This window comes from Rhipicephalus microplus, chromosome 2, assembly GCF_043290135.1.
Source record: "Rhipicephalus microplus isolate Deutch F79 chromosome 2, USDA_Rmic, whole genome shotgun sequence".
In the NCBI taxonomy this organism is placed as follows: domain Eukaryota; kingdom Metazoa; phylum Arthropoda; class Arachnida; order Ixodida; family Ixodidae; genus Rhipicephalus; species Rhipicephalus microplus.
In genome coordinates this window covers 120458498-120480855 of record NC_134701.1, presented here as the reverse complement: position 1 = coordinate 120480855, position 22358 = coordinate 120458498, and the positions used below count along the sequence as shown (strand labels likewise).

Below are 22358 nucleotides of genomic sequence, written 5' to 3'. Positions count from 1 at the left end.
GTTACCACTTATTTTTGAGCAAACTATCAAGCAAGCAAGGAAGGGTTCTTCGGTTCCATCCTCACGGCGAAATTGGAGCGCCACCTCACCTTAACGTTTGACAGCAAGTTGAAAGTTCTCTCGACAATCTTTCAAAGCAGCCTTGAGAACTCACTTATGAATCTTCTCGCCAGCTACAACAAAGGGGATACGGATATCCAGCGGTGCACGTATCACTCTCACTAACACTCCTCCTTCCAGCGTCAAGATTTTAGTCGGCACTAAAATCTCAATAGACATGCAAGCCATCGTTGAAGGCGACTAACAGCTGTTGATCAATCACGAAATTTGCGTCGCTAGAGGAACAGCCGAGCTGCTTGAAGGGAACGCATGAGTGATGCTCACGAACATCAGCAATGAGTGAAAACTCGTGAGGAAAGGCGCAACGGTTGCCTACATCAAAGAGATACTGGAAGTCAGCAATGCTTTCTCCCTCATTGATTCCACTGAATCTAATCCGACGACTGAAATCCTTCAATCAGCTTTCAGCACTAATCCGAACCTTCCGACGCATAGAGACCGAGAAAAGATTGAGTTTATAACCCCAGACGACCTTTTCGAGTTCAAGGTCATGCCCTTCGGTGTTTTCTCAGCACCGGTGACTTTTCGGCGTTTTATGGACAGTGCTGGCAGGATTGAAGTGGCAGACGTGTCTCGTTTACTTGGACGGCGTCGTCGTGTTTTCCACAAGCTTCGACGAGTCTCTTCAGCACCGCGAAGCTGCAATTCAAGCCATTGTGTGATGTGTTTGTGTGCGTTTGAAAAGTGCGTCACGCCATCAGCCTCAACCAAAGAGGACGATGAAGATGATGCTGGGTAGCGGCACGTGTGGGCGTAAACATTTTGGGCCCATAAGGTGCCTCCACGGAGATTTAGGAGAGCCACGGAAGAAGAACGGCGAAGCCAAGCAGACGTGGCCGAGTCGGACCGAGTGAAGAACGTGGCCAGGGCGTGGGAGTGGCGGCCAGCAAAGCTCCTGCATTAAGGTCTCAGCGGTCTCCCACCTGGACACAGAGCTTTTTTTCGTCGACCAGGCTTGTTCTGGTCTTCTGACGTTGGCCAAGAGACGTCTCCGGCTGCGGGTGCGAGCTACGGCTGCCGAACGCCAAAAGGTCACTGACCTTGACCAGCCCGATGCCTCCTTCCGTGCCAGTCAACGAGGTGAGCGTCTCTACCTATTCGCCAGTCTTCCCCTGCTGCACGAGTGCGTATTTACGGTTACTCCGTCCCATCAGTTACAAACCCCGCATCACCACTGTCACCATTTGCGTGAGTGTGTCCATGCCTTGGTAGCAAAGCCTCCGCTGCAAGCACTGCGTCTCACTATGTCGTGACAAGGCTTAATTTCTACTGAACTTTTATGTCCATGCACTGTTCACGTCTTTTACCGTTTGTTCTTTTTGATAACTTCTTTCTAGTCATGCATGTTGTGTTCGTTGTGTGCTATTTGTCTTTCAGGGGTTTCGAAAATATAATGACTGTTAGGTATTTGGTGGAAGCAAATGGTCTCGTCGGCTCATTTCTCGATGATGGTTATGTCAGCGGTGGTTTTGCTTTACACGAATCTACACGAGAGCTTGCCCATTAAACAGCCTCGTGAGACATTGAGACTTCTCGACTCACCCTGAAGCTAGAGAAGTGCCGCTTTGCGTACGAGGAAAGTTTGTTCTTGGGCGACGTGATAAGGAAGTCTGAAGGAAGGCCTGATCCGCAGAAGACAGCCGCCATCGCTGCATTTCCGCCACCCACCAACAAACAGTCCCTGCGTCAATTTCTCGGCTTGTGCGCTTATAACAGGCACTTCTTCAGAAACTTTGCCCGCATTACAGAGCCTCCTACTAACCTTACCAAGACTGACGTCGAGTTCGAGTGGGAAACCCCACAGGCGAAAGCGTTTGGGGAACTAAACGACGCCTACAGATGCCTCTGATACTTGCGAATTTCGACGAAAACGCCGAAACAGAAGTGCACACTGGTGCAAGCAGCATAGGTTCAGCGCCGTCCTTGTGCAGAAAACTCACGGACTAGAAACGGTGATTAGTTATGCTAGCCAATATCTAGCCAAGGCCGAATGCAATTATTCCGCAACAGAAAACGAAAGCTTTGCCATCCTCTAGGTGAAGTCAAAGTTTCGTCCTTACCTCTAGGGCACGCCCTTCAAAGTTCTGAGCAACCACCACGCTTTGTGTTGTCTAGCTAACTTGAAGGACTGTTCTGGTCCCCTTGCGCGAAGGAGCCTGTGACTTTAAGAATGTGACATTACCGTCATTTACAAGTTGGGCAGAGAACACCCCGACACTGACTGCGTGTCGCGTGCCTCTGTCAACCCACCCCCAGCCAAAGACCTGAATGAAGACTGCTTCTTGGGAACAATAACTGCCGACGACTTCGCTGAACGGCAGCGGGCTGACCCAGAACTTAAGAACCTAATCCAATATTTCAAAGCCAGGACTTCCGTTGTTTCGAAGATATTCAAACGAGCACTTACGTCATTTTCGCTGCTAAACTACCTTCTTCAAAAGAAGAACTTCTCGCCGGTTCAAGCCAAGTATTTTCTTGTGGTGCTGTCAGCTCTGCGACCAGAGCTCCTCCAGGCCCTGCACGATGATCCAACGGCAGGACGCTCTGGTGTTTCCCGCATGCTCGTGAGGACACAAGAAAGGTACTACTGGGGCTGTCATCACAGATAGAGGTACGGCCTTACTGCTGATTTAACTCAGGCGTTCTCGAGACATGGAACACAAGCCGCCGCCTCACCACCGCCTACCACACACAGACAAATGGTCTTACCGAGTGGCTAAAAAGATGATCACCGAAATGCTGGTCAAGTACGTCGACGTCGAACACAGGACGTGGGACGCCATCCTTCGTGCATGCCCTTCGCACACAGCACGCCGTGCAGGAGACGACGCAGATGCAACTGTAATAGTTGGTCTACGGAAGGAACCCGGAAACGACGCTGGACGCAATGCTACCTAATGTCGCTAACGAAGAAAACTCGCAGATCCCTTGTACAGTTGGAATCGATGATATGCGAAGCACAAATTAGGAAGGTCGCTATATCACTTTAGAATTAACACAAAGTTATGAGGCGGAGGTAAATTGTGCCGTACATGACACGCATTCCATGATTATCATGTTTGGACGAGTCATTTACCTTCGTCCTCTGTTCACGTCACGTAGTACCCAATTTGATATATGTTGAGCTGGCAAAACGGCTGCGTGCGCGCTACAAGCGTAGCATGTAGTCATGTGTTACATAACACGCATATGATGGTTATCATGTTTGCACAGGTCATATATCTTTCTCATTTATTGACGTCTCTTTAAACGAGATGAGCTGTCTGTGGAGCAAGAAAAATGACCGCGAGTGCATCAATAGCGTGGAATATTGTAATGTTGTTAGAAGACACGCATCTCATAATTGTCATGTTTGAACTAGTCACATACCTTCGTCATAAATTCACTTCCCGTGATACCAGATTTGCTTTATGTGAAGCTAGCGAAACGGCAGTAAGTGCACCATGAAGGGCCCAATATACTTTGACGTTACGTTGACGCTGCGTAACGTTGACGCTACGGTGTGTGTCACTGAGTATACGGCAGGCTTATCGGCGCCTGGCATAGCATCGCTGCCATTACGCGACGAAACGAACGCCGGCGCGCACGTGCTGCGGGTCACGTCGCATTGTAATGTCACCTGGAGTGTGGCATATTGTTACGTTTTAGATGCGAAGCTCTTTATAGCGGCACCCGTTTGTCCCTCGTAGCTATTGTAATATGTTATAAGTATAACATTTTGACCTCCAAGGTGGTGCCGGTGAGAGATTTCTTCTGTACATTGTTGAACAATGAAAAATAATGCGCAGTGTACATGCCATTGGCTGCTAATAGGAAATTAAAGACAGGAGCATTCGGCTTTTAGTTAACGCGCACGCTGCGATCCCCATCAGCAGCCATTGGCATGTATATTGAGCATTATCTGACAAGAAAGAGTTGCTACGTTATGCTCGCTGGGTGTAACCTCCTTAGTTTTAGAAAGGTTTAGCGAGCGTTGAGCCGCAGTGCCATGAATACAATGAACTGGTATATACCATGAACTCGAGGTGGTTAAAGGTGTGACGTAGACCCGAAGTGCAAGCCGTAAGAAAGTGTGCGTGTGCCACCTCTTATTTAGTCTTTGGAATGTTCGCTGGATGGCGGTGCTTGTATATGGGTAACATATGATGAAAATATGCGAGATGATGGTACTTGGAGTGTTGAATAGATGGACGAACGGACACACAGGCAGATGCATGGATGGACGCAGGAACGGACGCAGGGGCGGATGCACGACCAGGCTCACGCACGGACGGGTGGATGGACGCATGGATGCTCACACAGACGGACGCATGGATGGACGGAAGCAAGAACGAATGGACGGACGAATGCTTCGCCCCACTCTCCATCATTCAGTCCATGGATATGCTGCCAATTTTTTTTCATTACACGCATCTAATGATTATCATGCTTGCACCTCTCACATACCTTCGTCATCTATTCACATGACGTAATATGAAATGTGGCATGTCAGGTTAGCGAAATGGCTGCGAGCGCTTCATGAGCATGACATGTAGTCATGTCGTTACACGACACGCAACTCATGATTATCATGTTTTCACCAGTCACATTCCTTAGTCTTTCATTGGCGTCACGTAATACAAAAATTTGGCTATGGGAAGCTAGCGAAACGGCCTTGAGTGCATTATCAGTAAGAAATGTAGTCATGTTGTCACATGACATGCATGTCATGATTAGCATGTTTTAATGTGTCAATTACCTATGTCGTCCGTTCGTGTCACGTAATACTGAGTTTCGTACAGTCGAGTGCATAATTTTAGAGACCACGGGAGCGCCTGCCCACGTGCGTCACTGCACCTTCAGGCGGCTGCACGGCTCTGTCCGGGAGCGCGTACTGCGCACGCTCATCCCATATCACCCGGCAGCCTGCCCTTTCGCTCGTTTGAACGGCGCGCATCTCGAAACGATGCGGACGGTGCGAGGTGTCACTTCTATAGTCGCTGTGACGACAATGAAAAAAGCCGAGCGCCAATGTGACGACAGCACATCATTTGCGGGTTTCGACATGCTGCACATAGTGCACGTTACTCATAGGCAATCAGCGGCGTGATCACATTTTGAATGTCGAGTCAGGCAATCAATAAGCTCAGCCAGCTGCAGTGTTGCCTTTTGCAATCTCATTCGCTGAACTAACGCACGTAGTAATAATCGGTCCAAATATGTCTATGAAAATGCATGAAACTACCAAACGTCCAACAGCTGCAGAAAAGTGCCGAGGAAGATAGTTGTAAACAAACTCAGTTTCTTAAGGATAAATTTTTTATTAAGGTCACTGCGGTGGTGCAGGGGTTTCGATGCTTGGCTGCTGACCCGAAAGATGCATCTTCAAGTTTAGTTGCGCATGCCGTATTTCGATAGAGGGGAGATACTTGAAACTAGTATAGTGAGTGGACGTTAAAGCACCCCGAATGAGCAAACATCCCCAAGACATTACCTTGGTAAAGCTCGATGTCATATCTATATAATAAAATTTAATTCTCTCTCTATATTGTGGTTCTGTCATGTCGAGAGCCCGCACTTATTATTGGTAGGAGTCGATCCTCGACCCAAGAGTTTCTAGGATTCGAATTTCAGATATCCATGTGTCGTCTTCTACTACTCGAACCATGAACCCTGAATTAGGTCAACCCATTATTTGGATGCATTATAGAAGATTTAAACAAGTAAGCGTGAATTAATGCGGAGTGAGACGTGCAAGAGATGTCATAGGCTTTCACGTTCGAGTATTTTCATATTTGGGGGTATCTGGGAATGTTCTTTTTCGAAAACCAGAGAAAATAACGAAGGTTGAAAGGGGAGTCACCGCTTTCAGTATTTCAATAGAACTCTACCCATTACATATGCGCAGAACATTCGCGAACGCAAAGTAGTCGGGAATTGAGACTGCCTCCATTAACAACCGTCGCTCGAGCATCAGCGTGTATTCTGGTATTCTGGTCACGTTGTTATGTAAAATACTGTAGTGAATTACAGGCGAGCACATTTCAGTTCGAAGTGCTCAAATGTTGGAGGCCCCACAAGAAAACAAAAGTTAATTCCTTAAGCTGTTCGACCAAATACCTCGCACGGCGGCGCACCGCTCCTTTTGTACACATTACTTACTGCGTGGAAATGCGATTCTTTATTGTAACTATCTCAGAAAAATTTGGCACTCAGAAGGTTCACGCGTGCTTGCGACGCAGGCGCAGTACCATTTTGTCATTTTTGTCAATTCTTTGCCTTGTTTCGTGGTCTTTCGGGTTTGGTGACGATAAGAAATTATCTCGTACAGCAAATGTTGAATGGCAGCATATCGCGGCACAGCTCAGCCATTAGACAGCTATTGGACAGTGCCAGTCTCGAAAGAGTATAAGATCGGAGGTTTCAAGGCCCCCACATTCGTCTTCAAAAATGTCGCCACGAGTACCAGCTGATGGAAGGAGACGCATCGTAAAGTTAAGCATCCAAGGCTTTTTTCAGTGGGTCATCTGGCCTCTCCTTCAAAGGTCAAGAAATGCGGTGAGTCATGCCATCCAAGCGTACCGACAAACAGGGGAGATCAGTGAAGGAGGCCGTGCTGGAAGGTCAAGATGCACAGATGACGAAGTGGACAGGCTAATTATCGCCGCCGTAGTAGCTGATCCCCATATAACAGCGGAAGTCATGAAAGATGCGTTGCATCTTAACGCGTCCGTCATGACTATCCGTAGGAGGTTGGCAGAAGCAAGGCTTGCAAACTGCGTCACTGCCCAGAAGCCCCACATCACGGACAGGGAAAGATTTATGCGACTGCAAATTGCGCATTCTGTGCAGACATGGGGATCAGAAGAGTGGGGAGAGGTCGTGTTCAGCGATGAATCAACGTTTTCAGGTTGCTGGGATCAGGAACGGCGAGTATGGCGTCCAATAAACTCGAAGTAACATTTGCGATTTGTCTTCTACATTCATGTCATCCTTGTACTATTTCACATTGAATGGTTAGAAAGAGTAGTGCACAGGGTAAGTACCCGCAGCTGGTAAAAATTAATGGTTGGTCACCCACTACAGTGCGCCTTAATTACGTTGTGGTCAAGGCATGTAAAGCCCAGCACTTTATTGACTTCGAACTTGCTGTAGACCGTTGCTTAGCTTTGATTCTCTTTAAGCTGTGTAACTTCTTGTCGTGAGCAGCTCGCCAAACTTAAGCACTTTAGGCAATGTTTGTAAATTGCACCTCATTACCTTAGAAAAATACAGTTGAGTTTGCGAGGCCTTCTGCAACGCACTGAGGGTGCCTTACCAACATGTCGAATATTTCGCACCATCTTGGCGATCTCGCATAATTAAAATTTGATTACATGTATCTTCAAGTAAGACGAAATCGTTCGGGAATAAAGTGACTATGTGCCATTGTCGTTCGTATAAACCTGTGTAACCAATCCAGCATTTCCTTCCTCGCCAGGTATTCACCACAATACACGAAGTCGGTCTTTGCCAGTGGCCGATGCTCTGTGAGTGTTTGGGCCGCCATGACAAAGAAAGGACTTGGACCACTGGTTCTTATCGACGGGAACCTTTCAGCTTCCACGTGCTCCCTTATAATAGAGAGAAAATTGCTTTCTTATGTCTTGAATGGGCCGTTCAAGGATGGCTGTTTCGTGTACCATCATGGCAGGAGCCCGATTCACACTGCGAGCAGTGTGAAATCTTTGCTTGAGGGCCTTGCTGTTCGCATGTTGGAATGGCCACCTGTAGGAGCGGATCTGAACCCCATTGGAAACGTCTGGGGTCTCATGAAACGTCAATTCGTGGTGCGCAATCTTGGAATTTCATTGAAAGAGACCCTATTCGCGGCCATACAGGAGGAGTGGAAAGCTCTTTGTTCACGCCACGAGATCGTGGCCGCGCTTTACAATTAAATGCCATCTCGTGTGCCGCAAGCGATTGCGGCAGATGGGCTTTTGAATAAATACTGAAAGTAGTGATCTTTTCTTGATAGCAGTTATAACTATCGTTTTTTTTCTGGCTTATAAGAATGAAATGTTTATTTATCGTGTTTCCAGGCCATTGATTCTGGACGCGCGATATTCAGTGGTGCATACCACTGCACACGCGATATTCGCACCAAGAAATGAAGCTGGCATAATGTACCCAAAACAGAGCACAAAATTCATCACTGCGAGATGAGCATATCACGCAACTCCGCTTGAGAAAAGCTGAGAAACTGCATGTTTTCCGCGCTGCATCAAGGAAGAAGGCGTATTGCATGGCGAGCTCGAGCCATGCTATTACATTAGAGGCATATTCTCCGTTATATTATCGCTCGGGAGTACCGATGCTTGCACAGCGACTGCAGAAGTGGCACCTTGCGCCACCACATCGTTTCGAGATGCGCGCCGTTGAAACGAGTGAAAGAGCAGGCGGCCGGGTGATATGGGACGAGCGTGCGCCGTACGCGCTCCCGGACAGAGCCGTGCAGCCGCCAGAAGGCGCAGCGACGCGCATCGGCACGCGCTCCCCTGGTCTCTAAAATTATGCGCTCGACTGTACATGTGAAGCTAGCCAAACGGCCGCGAGCGCATCATGAGCGCAGCATGAAGTCATGTTGTTACATGACAGGAATCTCATGCTTGTTATGTTTGCACCAGTATAACATCTTCGTGATTCATTCACCTTCTGTAATTCGCAAGTTCCGTAGACTGTCACTTCGCCCCGCGGCCACCAGCGTTAATTTTTCAGAGAGTATCAAAGTAGCGGAGGGACAGCGGCGCTCCGAGGGTGTGTTTGCTTTTTGAAGACGATATTTTCTTCTTCGAGCCGTTACTATCTCCCCCCCCCCCACCTCGAATTTTGTCAGTTGGCTTGAAATGACCAAATTTAAAGGCTTCAAAAGCTATCATACGTGCAGCGTGCCGCGCTGTACAAACTAAGCACCGACAAGAGTCAGCCTCGACGCCTTCCCAAGAGATGCAGCAAAGCAAGAAGAATGGATCGTGGAGTTGGGACTCGGCAAGTCGCTCATGACGCCGATGAAACAGTGTAGTGCGCACTTTGTCAACACCAACTTCTTATTCAGTAACGTAGGCAAGAAAATAACAATATCTTATATGTGTGCTTGCCCAATTTATTTTTCTGATGACAATTTAGGCGTTCATTAAAAGAAGCAAAGCTTGCGACAGTGTGTTGCAGTATCATAACTTTTCTGCAGCCTTTATATAACAATATTTAAGGTTGTGCTATTTATTTAAGGTTGCTGTTACATCTCCCCTCATCAAAGCCCTGCACCCATATGCAACCACTTGAACGAGCTCGGGGGGCACAGTTGTGGTCAGCGTAGCTGGAATGAGGAGCTTAAGTTATGCTTTAGAAATTGGTAACAGTTTGTGAATGACGCACTTGACGTCTTGTGCTATAAAAATAATTAATCATTTGAAGCTATTTCTGAAAGTAATATTTGTTGGTGAAGCTAGAACTCCTTTTTTTTTTCATGCAGACCCGCAGATAAGGAAGCCTGTAAGGAAGCAAGTAAAATCATCAGGTGATCCTTCCGAATGTTTGCCTAGGCGGCCCTACCACAAAAACTTGTCATGAACGCAAACCGCAGCGGAACGTAGTGCTCGTGCATATATGAGGCGTTCTCAAGATTTGTATCATGTGAAAATCTGAGCATAAGTTAGCGGTATTACTGTGTAATATTTAGTTTATCTGGAGCTACATACATGCTCAATAAATGACTTTTCCCAGAACTTGTGTGCTGTGATTATTGTATGAAACTTACAAAATAGCTAAGAGCTTCACATGCGAAACCACCATACATTCATGATGCTTGGTGTGGGGGAAGCTCCATGTCTAATACGAAAAAAAAATGCATCACTTTTGGCTTGAGTCTAAAGAAACTGATTTGATTTCACCTGAGCATGCGTGCGGGCACAGTTTTTCTGCATTCGGAAATCAAGAAATAATATTTTAACAATGTATTATTATATTTTTAATGCAAAAGCCTTTGATCTTGCTTGTTTGACAGAAGCCGCTGCATGCACTTGGCGGCGATTTCCTCGCAGCGTCGGGAACTGCCTGCTCTGCAGCTGCGATGCCGTGTAAACTGAAGTGCCGCAACGTAACGCATTAGCACTGAATTCATCTGTGGACTCTTTCCATCCAACAACAGCCAGCTGCACTAGCAAATATTTAGTGCTTTCCAGTCATATGTGAATTCTATTTCGTGTGGCTTCTGGCGGGCATGAGACGTGTGCAGACAGAGTCCTTGCACAACGACAGATGGGCAACAGGCTTTCGCACCAAAAGTGTTGTGTTAAGCATTCAGAACCTCTTCGCCTTCAATGAGGCATCGTATCCGAGTTTGTGAAACGTCTAGCTTGCGCATAACATCCGACTACAAGGGTGCACGTTAAAGAACTGCAGGTGGTCGACATTTCCGGAGCCCTCCTTTACAGCGTCTCTCATAATCATATGGTGGTTTTGGGACTTTAAACCCCACATATCAATCAATCATCTGACTGCAAAAAGGGTAGAGCCTTCGCAAAGGAAAACACACACACACACACACACACACACACACACTGCAGCGCAGTGCGGGCCGTGTATGTGCTGAGCGACTCCGACACTCTGTGGTCACTATATTAAACCACCCTATGCACCCCCTATAGGCGATAAAACTTGTGACTTTCAAATTTGTATATGTTAAGCTAGCGAAACGGCCGCGAGCGTATCATGAGCGTGGCATGTACACATGTTTTGACTTGACACGCATCTCATGATTATTTTGTTTGCACCAACCACATATCTTCATCATCCATCCACGTCTCATAATACCAAATTTAGTATATGCAAAGCTAGCGAAATGGCCACGAGCGCATCATAAGTGTGGCATGTAGTCATGTTTTTATGTGACACGCGTGTTATGATTTTTATGTTAGGGACTGTCACTTATGTTTGCCATGTAGTCATGTCATAATATGCCAGTTTTGCAATATGACATGTGAACAAAACCACTGCAAGAGCAGCAACACCTTGAAGTGTAAATAGTAACATTCCGGACATACATGTGAAAATTTTCATGTTAGGACTAGACGAGTATACTTCTCATACTGTTACATCAGGCGATACCATGTTTGGTGTCGCTATCATTGTCGAAATGGCCTGGAGAGCTAAAAGTCGTAGGAGGCTAGATAGATAGATAGATAGATAGATAGATAGATAGATAGATAGATAGATAGATAGATAGATAGATAGATAGATAGATAGATAGATAGATAGATAGATAGATAGATAGATAGATAGATAGATAGATAGATAGATAGATAGATAGATAGATAGATAGATAGATAGATAGATAGATAGATAGATAGATAGATAGATAGATAGATAGATAGATAGATAGATAGATAGATAGATAGATAGATAGATAGATAGATAGATAGATAGATAGATAGATAGATAGATAGATAGATATGCTCAAAGTCGCCGAAAATCGCTAAAAATTCTTCGCATTTGAAAACCTCCACGTCACCCTCTATCTTCAGTGCGCTGAAGAAGCTCGTCAACTCGCCCACCTGCGCACTACGTATCAGCATGGGACTGACCGCCGCAATTAGAATCTTCAGCGACATTTCGTGGAACACCCACCCGGTGAATATTTTCGGGTATGAACGCCGATACGCCGACATGAACTCAGACAAAAACGTCTGCGACTGTACTACGAACCATACAGGGCAGTACAACATCTCGTCCCACTCGACTAACAGGTGTCCCCGACGGCATTACAAACTCTCAACGGCTCGATTGGGACCTTAAGTCGTCCATGTATTGCACCTCCAACCGTTTCATGAAAGTTAATGAACTGAAAGAGAATCTTTCTTGTTGTTATTATTACTGTATCACACTTTATTATTTGTACTTTCTTACATTACTATAGCTCTTTTATCTTCTCCTAAAGCATCGGGCGATGCCTTTTTTAGAGGGGGTAAATACCACGTTCCTTCCTCAAGTTTTCTCATCACCCCGTTACGCTGTATGCCGTTCTAAGTGCAAACCGCGCCTACAGTGTTCGAGAAGCTACAGGACAGCAGTAGATCATTTTGTTGAGATCACGCCCAGCTCATGAGCATTTGAAATTATTCTGGAATCTTTGTCGCCGCTAGCAATAATGCTAGAATGTTCGATGGCGAAAGTATAAATGCCAACACGCTTCTCCGCTTGTCAGTTGATCGACGGCCGACGCTGTGTTCGCTGCTATCAGTGCAAGTGCGCTACAGTAACGCAACCTCTTGCTTAATGGGTACAAGTTCACCCAAATAAGCAGTTTGATCTGATCATCCAGTTTTCTGTCTTGAGCCACGTCAAGATCCCATGACAGTATGGTCTCAGATTTGGTTCCTGCCCACGGCAAGTTATATTTTCACCCACGTTTTTTGTTCATATATGTATATATATATATACATATATATATATACATATATATATATATACATATATGTATATATATATATATATATATATATTTATATATATATATATATATATATATATATATATATATATATATATATATATATATATATATATATATATATATATATATATATATATATATATATATATGCGGTAGAAGGTAGAAAAAGAAGTCGACAAACGCGTGAAAACACAAGTATTACTAACGTAAAACTTGTGTTTTCGCACGTTTGTCGACCTCTTTTTCTACCGCATTTTCCACCGGATCCATTGAACTTCAAACCACCATATATATATATATATATATATATATATATATATATATAGGGAGTGTTGGGTTGAGAAAGTGGTTTTTGTGAACAGGCTCGTCGAGACGCATGGGCTTTGTAGAAAACTGGTGTACCATTGCCTGCCTGAAACTCTTTAGCAGAGATGGTATTACTCTCAAACATTGCTTCCATGATAACCGGAGGTGTCGCTGGCAGTGTCGATAAATGAGCGGAGCCTCAGAGCGACTTAGCTCGGATGCTCAGCGTCTCGGTTCACTAAGTGTCTGTTGCACACGGAACGTCCGAGCTGGCCTAGAATGGGCGTCGTTTCTGTATTCCTCATACCGTTATGTCACTGTTCGAGGAGGTTAGTGACTGTAGGAAAGGTTGGGTAAGAGTAGCACGTACCGTTTGCTGAAGCCGAAGTTACAGGTATTCGCTCACGTTAGTTTCCTAGGGGCGAGTCCATGCACTAAGCAGCGTCTTGACGGAACACGGTCTCATCGAACTGGTCCCCACTAAACGAAGAAAAGAAAGGATATTCCTATTGAACGTTTATATCAGCCCATCGAAGCCGCATCAACGATTAAGGGCGTTGCTTCTGAAGACGCTCAAGATTGCTGAGTATCAGACGCTTATTGAAGGGGGTGATTTCAATGCTGTGGAAACAACGTGTGGTTACGGATACAGCACGGTCAAAGGTAGACAACTAGGACAAGAAGCGCAAGAACTCGACTTCACTTTCACAACGGACCCGGCACACCCGACGGGAATAGGCAACTCCACCACCAAGACACGACTCCGGACTTGACCTTCGTAAGAAATGCCAGGGTGGTAGCCACCACGTGGGAAAACACATCTGCCGACCCGGGTAGGGACCACATGATTATCAGAATTCAATTTCAGACGTCAGGCAAAGCGTGGGACTGCAAACGCAGATTTGAATGGACTGATTGGGACGATTTCAGAAAGAAAGGAAGGCAACAAGTATCTACAGGAGATAGTATCATGGACATCGAAGCGTAGACCCACTCATTGGAGACGGACACCAAAACTTCAACCAAAACAATTAAAACGGCGATCGAAGCAGGCAAGATTGACATCTCATTGAAGCGAAGAACTCCATCTTAGCAAGACGGAAGGGACAGAGGCTCAATCAAAAACTCAGAAAGAAAATAGCGGAGATCAACCGCAACATTGAGAAACACTGCCACATTCCCAACCACCAGCAATGAAACTTGTTAGGTAATTCAGTGGACGGGCAACTATACAATGGCAAAGGGTGGCATCTGCTCAAGTATCTGCTAGACGAAACGAAGACCACGCCACATCAGAGGGACTGCCTTGCGCGTCTCTTACACAAGGAGATCGAAGCACATGGTAAATATTTTGTGCCTACCAGATTACAGGTGAAGTATCTATCACACACTTCATCTGTGCCACACCACCTGTACGAGGGGGACGCGAACATGGAACTGGGTAAGGACCTCAGCGTAAAAGAGATTAAAATGGCGCTGCACAGTCTCAACATCATATCGACGCCGGGTCTAGATCGGGTGTCTAATCGTGCTCTAAAAAACCTCGACGACTGATCCGTGCAGTGGTTGACGGAATATATGAAGGGCTGATGGCAGCGTGGTTGCTTGCAGGAACAGTGGCAAACTGCGAGAATGCTGCTTGTATCGAAACCTGGTGAAGAGCTTAGTCTCGACAATCTTCACCCCATATTGCTACGTCATGTGTCGGCAAGACTATGCAGCACGCTAAACTTAACCGCTGGCAAGGCTATCTAGTGCCTAAAAGGGGCATATGTATCATCTATCATCTGATTCTGCCCACAGTTGTCCACACAAGATGCCATGCTACAGTTGAAACACCACTTACTCGACGACGACATGAAAGAAAGCGGAGCTATTCTCGCCCTCAACCTCGGGAGCGCGTTTGATAAAATTGAGCACTTGGCGATAATGCACCAAATATCTCAAGAAACCCTCGGTCTACGTGCGTACCACTGCGTAATTCATTTATTAACCAACAGGCGAGCCATTCTGGTGGCAGGAGACCTTTACCTGGAAGAGCAAACGTTCGGAAGCGCCGGCACACCACAGGGATCGGTAATCTCGCCCATACTCTTTAACCTAGTCATGATTGGGCTCGCTGAAAAACTGCAAGCAATCGAAGATATCCGGCAGTCAATTTACGCCGAAGACATTACTATCTGGGTGCACCGAGGTAGCGATGACGACATTGAAACGGCGTTACAAATAGCAATTGGCACAGTAGAGGAATATCTCGAGGGAACGGAACCACGATGCTCACCGAAAAAAGTCCGAACTCCTGCTCTACCGCCCCACGCACAGGGGTAGGCCACTCGGGGCTAGAAGAGAATACAAAGAGATCAGGCTACGCGCGAGTAACGGAGCAACAATCCCAAAAGTAAAAAGAGTAAGGGTCCCCGGCTTGATAATCGAGGCAAACGGAGCTAACGGCGAAACGATCAATAAACTAAAGCACAAGACTTCTAACGTCATGAAAGTTTTCAAAAGGGTCACTAGCAGAAGAAGCGGAGTGAAAGAGGATAGTCTCATGCGACTTATACACTCTTTTGTCGTGTGTCATAATGCGTACGTACGTTGCGGCATTTCACAACTGGTACAAGGCAGAAGAAACCAAGATCAACGTCCTTATCTGCAGAGTGTGCAAGGTGGCACTGGGTTTATCTGAGTCCACCAGCACGCACCTGCTGCTTCAACTTAAACTTCAAAACACGCCAAGTGTAATGGCTGCGGCGAAGTGCACTTCACAAATGGAAATACTATAGGGCACGACAGCGGGACGCCAGATCATGTATGCTGTAGATACCAAGTACAACATTGTCAGAATCAGAAATAATGCATGGCATGCCAGTCCTTTCAGCGGGGAATATGAAAACTGTGAAAGCCGCGAAAAGCAGACGCTCAGCGGGTAGGTCAGCATGTCAACAACGCCGCACCATGTCTGTGACTGATCGCGCCTCATTCAGAAGCTCCCCGGAGATGTCAAACAGTGAGAGCTACGATTCAGACTCATTTGGAAATCAACAATTTCTCTTCGATGGGGCAGAACAGATCTTCGTGCTTGGTTGCATAGTTTCGCAGAACGCCGTAAGATGACGCAGACCATACTTGTCAAGGTCATTCAAGTCCGTGCCTACGGCGGTTGGTTGAAAGGCTTACGCTGTTATGGGTATTCTAAATAGGAAATCACGTGTGGCCCTTAACGCAACATCACTTGCCACTCGGAAAAAGACATCACGCGCTCAATCAAAAATGTGCCTGCCAGACCCACACAATTCATAGTATACAAGCAGACACTGAAGTTGCACGTCAGTTCCATCGCTTGCAAACGTCAATGTGACAAACAAAATGTTCCATTGATTCTGGCAAGCTAGATGAGCATATAGAGGAAAGCTATAAAACCAGTTTGAAATGAATTTGCGAAACTCTCAAGCCTACAGTTAGGCATAAACGGCGCAAATGGGCAAATGAACGCGCACAGTGAATTTCATTGAGATCCATTCACCTCAGCGAAAATTGACAGAGTAGGCCTTTAAGTGTCGCGCAGCCCCATTGATTTGCACGGGTTTCCTCTACGCTTCTGCATGACAGCTTTTATGCACGACCGGTTTCACCTTGTTTCCGTTTCGTGGTCAGTTGCAGTAGCTTACCATAATGAATGGATGCCTTCGCTTGAACTGGGGTTTGCCATCTGGAAGCAGAACTTTATATATATTCATACCTCTTACGGAGTCCCGTGATATACAAAAATGATCGACCAACGTTCACAAGTGTCTTTGTTACCACCGTTAGTGCTTTTATCCTCTTATTATGTGGTGAAGTTGGAGTGAATACAAGGTCCTTCGCAGCTTTACCCTTGGTGATGTCATTGATGGGATCGACGCTTGGAGCGGCTATGATTTGTTGAAGAGCTTGTGCTGCCTAACTGAATGGCTCAGATCTGTAACGTGGTGGCTGCCTCCAGATGACTCGAACTTCGATTGGTGTCTAGCCTTTATACTGTGTTTTGTTGTCAGCAGTTTATCTAACGGATCTTCTGCACTGTTCGCTAGGCGTCTGTTTAGAGCCTCGATCTAGAGTGACTGCCATTTTAGGTTGCTTGCGTGAACTTTATAGCTGTCACTAGGTTAACGAAAATGGTGTCAGGAGCAATACTAGGTTCATCGATCAACATGCCGTTCGCTGGTGAGGAGTTCAGACGTAGTCTGTGTGTAAAAAAGACCCAATCATCATTGGTCAAAAAGCCCTACTTTAAAATAACACATGAATATCTGATATATCAATGTCTTCGGTGAGTGCCTTTGCGGACACTCAATGAATTGCATGGATGCGGATGCTGGATAAATCTTCCCGCGAATCTTTAACGCTTGTATTTATCTGCTTAACAGCGCGAACCTACAGTTTGTAATTGATGACTAATCACCTAAATTCGGCTGTGTACAATGTAGGAAAACGCTGTAAAATTGATTGGTTTTGTTTTTTCAAAAGGAAACATGAAGTTTTGACTTGACTTTGAGCACTTCTAATTTTTGGCAGGCTACGGACCGCAGTGCAACATTCAACACGTAAACTCTTTGTTACGGTGATGCGTTAAAGTATTGTTCTCTGCAGTGCGTCTTCACAGAAATTTAGTGAGTTATGAATGTGATTTTATTTTAATAATTTTACTGACACCTGTCAACCTACTGAATTAGTCGTGCTAGCAATACACCGCTCATAATGTTTGTTCACTCAACTAGATCTACCTGTAGGGCACAAAGTGTACTTGTTCAATGAGCAGGGCACATGTTAATAAGCGAGACTGTAGCGTGAACGTCGTTAAAACGTTACTACGTTGTAAGGTTCAAAGCAAAGATATATTTCAAAGCAAGCGCTATTTTTAAATATCCGTTCATTGAGTTTTTAGTGTAGCTGTCGATGCCTTTGTAGCGAGTTCAGAAAGTATTAAGAACGAAGATGTCAAAAAGTTAGTTATAGTGATTATAAAGAAAATAGACAGAGCTAAACAGAAATCCCAAATCCTCCTTCAATTCTGTGTATTTTGGTTTTTATAACAATCATGAAGGTTGGGAGATATTAGCTTCGAGTCAATAGGATTTCATTACGTTTTATTACTTTTCAGAGTGATTTTTATGAAGGAATCAATGACCTTTCAAAAATATGCAACACAAAACAAGCAGTGTTGTTGCAATGTCCATGAATACGTGGAACTAATACAGGCTGCTTGATAATGAGTTCAACTAATGATCAAAGTGTGATGCATTCAATTCTCTTTCGAAGGTAGCGCAAGTCATTCTGTTCCTGGAGACGGACGTTTGGAGCACCGCTTGGAATTGTCTTCTTGCGTAGGGAAACTCTGGTAAGTCCCTCGAAGATCGTGTGCACTTGGGATAACAGGTGTATTCCAGCTCATCGTGTCGCAATCAGACCTTTTTAATATGAGTGATCCAGTAAAGAAAACATTAGAATTCACTCAACCAAAAGAACAAGCAAGATTTCGAACTGGCTACTCAACAATTGACCACGTTCATACTATCAATCAGGTAATAGAGAAATGCTCAGAATATCACCAACCAATATACATAGCCTTCATAGATTACGAGAAGGCGTTTGATTGAGTAGAAATATCAGCCGTCATGCAGACACTGCGGAATCAGGGCGTCGATGAAGTATATATAAACATCCTGGAAGAAATCTACGGGGGATCAACTGCTACCATAGTGCTTCATAAAGAAAGCAACAGAATCCCAATCAAGAAGGGTGTAAGGCAGGGGGACACAATCTCCCCAATGCTATTAACCGCGTGCTTACAGGAGGTTTTCAGAAGCCTAGAATGGGAACAGTTAGGGATAAGAGTTAATGGAGAGTACCTTAGTAACCTGCGCTTCGCCGATGACATTGCATTGCTGAGTAACTCAGGGGACGAATTTCAACTCATAATTAAGGAGTTAGACAAAGAGAGCAGAAAGGTAGGTCTTAAAATTTGGCTAATAAAAGAACTTCGCTTCATCAAGCTTTGGTTTTTTGTTTGTTTTCTTTCCCGCGTGCAAGTATCAAGTCACGAGGCACAATGAAATCTGCTATACAAAACGCCACGTAAAATTTCAGCAATTAAGAGAAAAAAGTTGATTTTGCATTACGTAGGGCAAATGCCCGACATCACTGCCACTTCCGGTTGTGACTTCATGTATAATTTTGTTTTTTTGTTTGCTTCTAGTTGCCCCTTTCATACGTAAATGATGACGGTGGCGATGAGCCACTAAATACTGGATTCGTAGTCTTCTACGGGAGTTACGCTATCAGTTTACATATATGTTGTAATACGTGTGAGAAACGTTGCTACACGAACATTCATCATTTTCTGTGTGGCCCAGACAAAAGCAGAGAAAGAGAAGAAACAAACAGAGGCATGCATTAACCGATCGTTATTGAAGTCCAACAAGTTGCGGTCGCTCAACAGGAGGCGGTTATCACTGGATGATGTTTTACAGGCGTGCCTTTTATTGACACTTGACTGGCTTTTTAACGACACTTTCTGCAGTTTTCATTCACACTTTCTTTTTGGTTGATGGAATGGTGTTGCCATCTGGATGCGGTATTGTCAAGAAATGCTCCGTGGCAGGTGCGTAGCCAGAAATTTTTTTATGGTTGCGTGGGGACACCACCTTCGTCCCACAGACTCGCGCCGACTGGGAGTGTTTAAGTAGTCTGAGTACCTCGGAGGCTTTCGATGAAGCGTTGAGATGACGTCAGCCAGCTACGGCAGAAGTTGGCGACAATATGTTGATCACGCATCCACTGGCTATACTGAGCCAGATAGTTAAGACAAATACCAATTAACCTTGGCGCATTAGAACTTCCGCACCCCTGATAAGCTTTCGTCACGGTCGTGCTGTGTCTGACAGGGGGCAGTGACGGCTGCGGCGTTATCACTTCAGCAAATGTCGGATACGTTGCTCTAGCATCGCGTTTGACTGTGCGGTGCCGTACATTTGTTAGAGTAACTGCACTGTGGCTATAGTTTGCGCGGATACCGATGTTACGTCAGACTTTAAACAGTACTCAGTGTGGTAAATACAGAGAGAGCAAAAATATTGTCGTAACGAAACACGAACCAAACAGGCGGGAGAGAGCCCACTTCTGTGCAGTTAGCTCTATTTAGGTGACCCCTCGGGCCCTTTAACGAAGACCTGGTAGACCCCAGAGGGCCTCTCGCAGAGGTTGTTGCCTTACAGCTTTTTGGTTTTAAGGGTGAGCGGCAAAATCGTGAAGGGAGAAAATAATATCGTGGAGCACACGACCATAATATAGCACGCCATTGGGAACTACCAGAGCCCGACCGACGAACAAGAGTCTGCGTTGCGATCTGGGTAAAATTTATATGTCAAGCATCTTATGGTTGAGCTTTGTCTGGTCTCCGTGGCCACCCTTACTGTGCATGCACAACAGCTTCAGCTCAAGCACGCTCAGAACGCGCTCACGCACTAGCGTGTTCACCTCGGCTGCTGACCCACAGGTCGCGGGATCGAATCCTGGCTGCAGCGGCTGCATTTCCGATAGAGGCGGAAAGGCTGTAGGCCCGTGTGCTCAAATATGAGTGCACGTTAAAGAACCCCATGTGGTTGAAAGTTTCGGAGCCCTCCACTACGGCGTCTCCCATATTCATATGGTGGTTTTGGGATGTTAAACCCCACATATCAAATCACTAGCATGTTCCCGCTTATGTAAGGGGCTGGGTAAGACGATGTGGCCTCTTTTATTTACACTCTTTCGGCAATCATGGGATGGCGTCAGGGAATCAGATTATGCAGACGTGCGATGAAGCGACGCATTGCATCATAAGCAGAACGCACTGACACGCGGTAGTTCGTTCTGACATGAATATGTTGCTCTGTAAGAGATTATGGCTGATTGTGGCGGCCTCTTACACTCTGTCAGCAATCACGCAATGGCGTCGGGGGCTGAGAATCTGCAGCTGCGCGATTGCTGCACGTGCGCCGCTTGGCGTCGCGAGGAACCTGCGTGGTGTAAAGTTCGTGGTGTAGAGTTGCGCTTGGCGCAACTCTGCTACCTTTGGGTAGCAGAGTTGCATCAAAGTACGCTATCTTGGATTCAAATGTCTTGCGGGAAAGCCACTCACCACCCGCGTAGGAGCAGCGCTCACGCTTCAGAGTACTAGCGTTACTTTATTTATTCTTTTTGCTTTCTTTTCTCTCGTTTTTTTTATGAAATTACAAGAAAAACTCAGTTGCTCTGGTCACGCCTGGAAGTTTTGATTTTATGTTGACCTTTTTGGTACGTAATAATGAAAAAAACGTGCGTCAGCTCGTTAAACCAGTGATACATATTCATATTTATAGTCGACCACACATTAGCTCCGGCTTCTTTTGCACTGTTTTTCCCATTTACAAGTATAAAATTGGTTTTCGCTCTTGATTGCTATGAGGGAGTTAGAAATGAAATATTTTCATTGTGTTGGGCTTCTTCGTTAACTGTGTGAGCTAACCAGCTAAAGCTTTGTAGTCTTCAACTGAATCGAGCTGGATAGCAATCGAAAGTGGCCGTGCGACACCCGCGTTACGAGCGGCTCTCATATTACGCTCGTATCACAATCGCGGATCACGACAATTGATGTGAATGGTTGTTCAAAAACCCTGTTGTTTCCAACATTCTTTTCACTTAAGGTTTCAAGGCTGCATTCAATTCATGACCTAGCAGCAACATCTTGCCAATTCGAATAGTTATAGTTTACGTTCTACCTTTATTTTTAGCGAATTAACAGCCAGACTAACATGGACGTATGCAGCTGACACACGCTGGCCTAGTCTGCATGTGTAACGTATTCACTACTGCATTTGTGGTTAATACAAATAGAGCCAGTTTTGCGGTGCCGTGGACAGAAAAAATTTGGCAGATCCCCATACCTGGGAATCGACGTTATGCGAGGCAGGCGGAGGGAAGGCGACCGTATTGCAAGTTTTTATTGAGCGACACTTCATAAAATAGTGCTAAAATATATACAAATGTTACACGCACAGACATATGTTGAAAATTTCCAGATGCTTACATAATTAGTTATTTGCCCTTGTGCAACGATGGTACCTTGAACATGCGTAATAGCAACACTAGAAGCTGATATGAAGCGCTAATGCTCGTGAGGATGCTGGCCCAGGACACTGGCTGTTACAGAAACCAACTTGAACGCATGGCAACTAACCACAATCGACGTTAACCAAACGTCACGGCTGTATCAAAAGAGTACATATGTAATGTTTATAAAATTGGGTAGGCAGCACTGCAACCACTATTGACGTTTCGCGAAGATTAGCGTCTATTTGAAACGAAGTTCTCAAGACGTGGCGTAGCTCTGTGGTAAGATGCTTTACTGCCAGGCAAAATTCTTGGGTTCGAATCCTGCGGGGACCCTGGCATTTACTATTTGCAT

General features: G+C 45.5%; 1 long non-coding RNA gene across 1 annotated transcript in view; it reads right to left on the bottom strand.

The window, feature by feature from the left end:
• Nucleotides 1-18003: 18003 nt before the first annotated feature.
• The window catches only part of LOC119170769 (uncharacterized), a 35515-nt gene continuing 31160 nt past the window's right edge, over nucleotides 18004-22358 (bottom strand). The window contains exon 4 of the long non-coding RNA XR_005109733.2: nucleotides 18004-18342. This is a non-coding gene — a long non-coding RNA (uncharacterized LOC119170769). The remainder of the gene's footprint in view (nucleotides 18343-22358) is intronic.